At 40.9% G+C, this 6,477-nt stretch overlaps 1 protein-coding gene across 3 annotated transcripts in view; it reads right to left on the bottom strand.

Annotated features, from left to right (window-relative positions):
- The window catches only part of LOC134079225 (mitogen-activated protein kinase kinase kinase kinase 4), a 57,750-nt gene extending 57,681 nt beyond the window's left edge, over nucleotides 1–69 (bottom strand). For 2 of the 3 annotated variants that reach the window (XM_062535443.1, XM_062535444.1), the window contains exon 1: nucleotides 1–65. This exon is cut by the window's left edge and continues 251 nt beyond it. The gene's annotated coding sequence lies outside the window, so the exon portion shown is untranslated. The other variant, XM_062535445.1, reaches the window with a different exon arrangement.
- Between the last annotated feature and the right edge of the window lie 6,408 nt (nucleotides 70–6,477).

The following is a 6,477-nucleotide window of genomic DNA, read 5'->3' as shown; positions in this document are numbered from 1 at the left end:
TGAGTGTTTTCCTTTGTATTCCCGATGCGACGAACCGAGGCGAGCGGCTAGTCCATAACGGGGGTGAAGAATCCGAACGCAGGAGAGCGAGCGGCCAACGGAATCAGCGCGAGACAGGGCCTGCGCGAGCGAGAGGGAGGGAGGAGAGAGAGGGGGGGGGGGCAGAGATAGAGGGAGAGAGAGAGAGAGAGGGACAGAGATAGAGAGACCCCCGCCTCACTCACACCACGGTCAAATTGAGTCGTGTGTGTGTTTGTGTTTGTGTTTGTGTGTGTGTTTGTGTTTGTGTTTGTGTGTGTGTGTGTGTGTGTGTTTGTGTGTGTTTGTGTGGGCCTGTTGGCAGTGCGAGTGAATGAATAAAATAGCACTATAGCACTGGGGCAATGTGTTCTGTGCACAGGCTATAATGTGGGTCGGAGCGGAGCGGAGGAGCATTAACCCTTCCAGCAAGCAGCCGTGTGTGTGTGTGAGCGAGAGAGAGAGCTAGTGTGTGTGTGTGGATACACTGGAGTGTGGTAGCCTACAGACAGGTGGCTTACAGTATACACCGTCCAATCTGTGAGGGGACTTAGTGGCCTTGCCAATGTGTCTCTCTGTGTGTGTGTGTGTGTGTGTGTGTGTGTGTGTGTGTGTGTGTCTGTGTGTTACACTGCACTCCAACTCTACAGTAAAATGTTATTCCAAATGAAATGTGCTGATACAGACTTGCCCAGTTGCATGCGTGCTCACATAGCCTACACCCTCCATCTGCTTAGTGTACACTGCATCTGATCTGTGTGTGTGTGTGTGTGTGTGTGTGTGTGTGTTGGTGGGTAAGTGTCTGTGTGTGTGTGGGTAAGTGTCTGTGTGTGTGTATGTGGGTAAGTGTCTGTGTGTATAGGTGTGTGTGTGTGTGGGTAAGTGTCTGTGTAGGTGTGTGTGTGTGGGTAAGTGTCTGTGTGTGTGTGTGTGTGGGGGGGTGATGTGTCTGTGTGTAGGTGTGTAAGTAACCAGATGCATGTTCTACTGTAGAGAACTTAGTCTGATGGTAAAGTAACCAGATGCATGTTCTACTGTAGAGAACTTCGTCTGGTCGTAAAGTAACCAGATGCATGTTCTACTGTAGAGAACTTCGTCTGGTCGTAAAGTAACCAGATGCATGTTCCACTGTAGAGAACTTTGTCTGGTCGTAAAGTAACCAGATGCATGTTCCACTGTAGAGAACTTCGTCTGGTCGTAAAGTAACCAGATGCATGTTCTACTGTAAATAACTTAGTCTGATGGTAAAGTAACCAGATGCATGTTCTACTGTGGAGAACTTCGTCTGGTCGTAAAGTAACCAGATGCATGTTCTACTGTAGAGAACTTCGTCTGGTCGTAAAGTAACCAGATGCATGTTCTACTGTAGAGAACTTAGTCTGGTCGTAAAGTAACCAGATGCATGTTCTACTGTAAATAACTTAGTCTGATGGTAAAGTAACCAGATGCATGTTCTACTGTAGAGAACTTCGTCTGGTCGTAAAGTAACCAGATGCATGTTCCACTGTAGAGAACTTTGTCTGGTCGTAAAGTAACCAGATGCATGTTCCACTGTAGAGAACTTCGTCTGATGGTAAAGTAACCAGATGCATGTTCTACCGTAGAGAACTTAGTCTGGTCGTAAAGTAACTAAAGTAACCTCCCCCTCTTCTGACTCATTTTGTTTTGTCAGTTGAATACATGAGGTTTTATTTTAGGAACACATGAGACTTTATTGTAGTTGAATACATGAGACTAGTGCACTTGTGTGCAGTAGTGAAGTTGGCTGTTGCATGTTGCCTTTCTATAGACTGCTCTCTAGTGGCCATAGTGAGGTATTACCTTGCTTGTCAATGCTGAATTCTCACCATTTTTGCCACATAGGACAGTATGGACTCTATCTTGGTTATAGTTATGGTTATGGCTCTATCTTGGCTATAGTTATAGTCATGGTTATGGTTATATCTTGGCCATGTAAAACGTGTGGTCAGTTGAGAACAGCTTCATTACATTAAGGGGGGTGTCCAGTACACTATCCGTGTGGTGTTGTTTTGAAATGCAGGCGCTTGCTTGCTTCTTATGTCTCTTAATCGGCTATGGGGGTGTTTTGGGCGTAATATCCTTTAAGACCAATGAGAGTGACCTGTGACTCCCTTCAACAGCAAGCAGTGCAACTTCAAACAGCATATGGCTATTGTGATGTCACCGGCACATTGGAAGGACTGCATGCACAGGGCATCGTATGGAACAGGGCTTCAACTAAACCATGCTGCACTACAACCTATAGAATATATGCTGTAGCCTACACTACACCATGCTGCACTACAACCTATAGAATATATACTGTACTGTAGCCTACACTAAACCATGCTGCACTACAACCTATAGAATACTGTACTGTACTGTAGCCTACACTAAACCATGCTGCACTACAACCTATAGAATACTGTACTGTACTGTAGCCTACACTAAACCATGCTGCACTACAACCTATAGAATACTGTACTGTAGCCTACACTAAACCATGCTGCACTACAACCTATAGAATATATACTGTAGCCTACACTAAACCATGCTGCACTACAACCTATAGAATATATACTGTAGCCTACACTAAACCATGCTGCACTATAACCTATAGAATATATACTGTAGCCTACACTAAACCATGCTGCACTACAACCTATAGAATATATACTGTACTGTAGCCTACACTAAACCATGCTGCACTACAACCTATAGAATATATACTGTACTGTAGCCTACACTACACCATGCTGCACTACAACCTATAGAGTATATACTGTAGCCTGCACTAAACCATGCTGCACTACAACCTATAGCCTACACTAAACCATGCTGCACTACAACCTATAGAATATATACTGTACTGTAGCGTACACTACACCATGCTGCACTACAACCTATAGAATATATACTATACTGTAGCCTACACTAAACCATGCTGCACTACAACATATAGAGTATATACTGTAGCCTCCACTAAACCATGCTGCACTACAACCTATAGAATATATACTGTAGCCTACACTAAACCATGCTGCACTACAACCTATAGAATATATACTGTAGCCTACACTAAACCATGCTGCACTACAACCTATAGAATATATACTGTAGCCTACACTAAACCATGTTGCACTACAACCTATAGTACTGTAGCCTACACTAAACCATGCTGCACTACAACCTATAGAATATATACTGTACTGTAGCCTACACTAAACCATGCTGCACTACAACCTATAGAATACTGTACTGTACTGTAGCGTACACTACACCATGCTGCACTACAGCCTATAGTACTGTAGCCTACACTAAACCATGCTGCACTACAACCTATAGCCTACACTAAACCATGCTGCACTACAACCTATAGAATATATACTTTAGCCTACACTAAACCATGCTGCAATACAACATATAGAGTATATACTGTACTGTAGCCTACACTAAACCATGCTGCACTACAGCCTATAGAATATATATTGTAGCCTACACTAAACCATGCTGCACTACAACCTATAGAATATATACTGTACTGTAGCCTACACTAAACCATGCTGCACTACAACCTATAGAATATATACTGTAGCCTACACTAAACCATGCTGCACTACAACCTATAGAATATATACTGTACTGTAGCCTACACTAAACCATGCTGCACTACAACCTATAGAATATATACTGTACTGTAGCCTACACTAAACCATGCTGCACTACAACCTATAGAATATATACTGTAGCCTACACTAAACCATGCTGCACTACAACCTATAGAATATATACTGTACTGTAGCTTACACTAAACCATGCTGCACTACAACCTATAGAATATATACTGTACTGTAGCCTACACTAAACCATGCTGCACTACAACCTATAGAATATATACTGTAGCCTACACTAAACCATGCTGCACTACAACCTATACAATATATACTGTATACTGTAGCCTACACTAAACCATGCTGCACTACAACCTATAGAATATATACTGTACTGTAGCCTACACTAAACCATGCTATACTACAACCTATAGAATATATACTGTACTGTAGCCTACACTAAACCATGCTGCACTACAACCTATAGAATATATACTGTAGCCTACACTAAACCATGCTGCACTGCAACCTATAGAATATATACTGTACTGTAGCCTACACTAAACCATGCTGCACTACAACCTATAGAATATATACTGTACTGTAGCCTACACTAAACCATGCTGCACTACAACCTATAGAATATATACTGTACTGTAGCCTACACTAAACCATACTGCACTACAACCTATAGAATATATACTGTAGCCTACACTAAACCATGCTGCACTGCAACCTATAGAATATATACTGTACTGTAGCTTACACTAAACCATGCTGCACTACAACCTATAGAATATATACTGTACTGTAGCCTACACTAAACCATGCTGCACTACAACCTGTAGAATATATACTGTACTGTAGCCTACACTAAACCATGCTGCACTACAACCTATAGAATATATACTGTAGCCTACACTAAACCATGCTGCACTACAACCTATAGAATATATACTGTAGCCTGCACTAAACCATGCTGCACTACAACCTATAGAGTATATACTGTACTGTAGCCTACACTAAACCATGCTGCACTGCAACCTATAGAATATATACTGTACTGTAGCTTACACTAAACCATGCTGCACTACAACCTATAGAATATATACTGTACTGTAGCCTGCACTAAACCATGCTGCACTACAACCTATAGATTATATACTGTACTGTAGCCTGCACTAAACCATACTGCACTACAACCTATAGAGTATATACTGTAGCCTGCACTAAACCATAATTTTATGCTGTTGGTTAAATATACACACGGAAAACACTTGATATTTAATTAATGTGCTACAAAGCAGACCTGGTAACTGTATAACAACAGTGGTTTATTTAAACTACATCATATCAGTTTATTATAGAATATATACTGTACTGTAGCCTACACTAAACCATTCTGCACTGCAACCTATAGAATATATACTGTACTGTAGCCTACACTAAACCATGCTGCACTACAACCTATAGAGTATATACTGTACTGTAGCCTACACTAAACCATGCTGCACTACAACCTATAGAATATATACTGTAGCCTACACTAAACCATGCTGCACTACAACCTATAGAATATATGCTGTACTGTAGCCTACACTAAACCATGCTGCACTACAACCTATAGAATATATACTGTACTGTAGCCTACACTAAACCATGCTGCACTACAACCTATAGAATATATACTGTACTGTAGCCTACACTAAACCATGCTGCACTACAACCTATAGAATATATACTGTAGCCTACACTAAACCATGCTGCACTACAACCTATAGAATATATACTGTACTGTAGCCTACACTAAACCATGCTGCACTACAACCTATAGAATATATACTGTAGCCTGCACTAAACCATGCTGCACTACAACCTATATAATATATACTGTACTGTAGCCTACACTAAACCATACTGCACTACAACCTATAGAATATATACTGTAGCCTACACTAAACCATGCTGCACTACAACCTATAGAATATATACTGTAGCCTACACTAAACCATGCTGCACTACAACCTAAAGAATATATACTGTAGCCTACACTAAACCATGCTGCACTACAACCTATAGAATATATACTGTAGCCTACACTAAACCATGTTGCACTACAACCTATAGTACTGTAGCCTACACTAAACCATGCTGCACTACAACCTATAGAATATATACTGTACTGTAGCCTACACTAAACCATGCTGCACTACAACCTATAGAATACTGTACTGTACTGTAGCGTACACTACACCATGCTGCACTACAGCCTATAGTACTGTAGCCTACACTAAACCATGCTGCACTACAACCTATAGCCTACACTAAACCATGCTGCACTACAACCTATAGAATATATACTTTAGCCTACACTAAACCATGCTGCAATACAACATATAGAGTATATACTGTACTGTAGCCTACACTAAACCATGCTGCACTACAGCCTATAGAATATATATTGTAGCCTACACTAAACCATGCTGCACTACAACCTATAGAATATATACTGTACTGTAGCCTACACTAAACCATGCTGCACTACAACCTATAGAATATATACTGTAGCCTACACTAAACCATGCTGCACTACAACCTATAGAATATATACTGTACTGTAGCCTACACTAAACCATGCTGCACTACAACCTATAGAATATATACTGTACTGTAGCCTACACTAAACCATGCTGCACTACAACCTATAGAATATATACTGTAGCCTACACTAAACCATGCTGCACTACAACCTATAGAATATATACTGTACTGTAGCTTACACTAAACCATGCTGCACTACAACCTATAGAATATATACTGTACTGTAGCCTACACTAAACCATGCTGC

This window comes from Sardina pilchardus, chromosome 4 (genome assembly GCF_963854185.1).
Source record: "Sardina pilchardus chromosome 4, fSarPil1.1, whole genome shotgun sequence".
NCBI classification, from domain to species: Eukaryota; Metazoa; Chordata; class Actinopteri; order Clupeiformes; family Clupeidae; genus Sardina; species Sardina pilchardus.
Note: the sequence above shows the minus strand (reverse complement) of the source record. Positions and strands in the feature narration are given on the sequence as shown.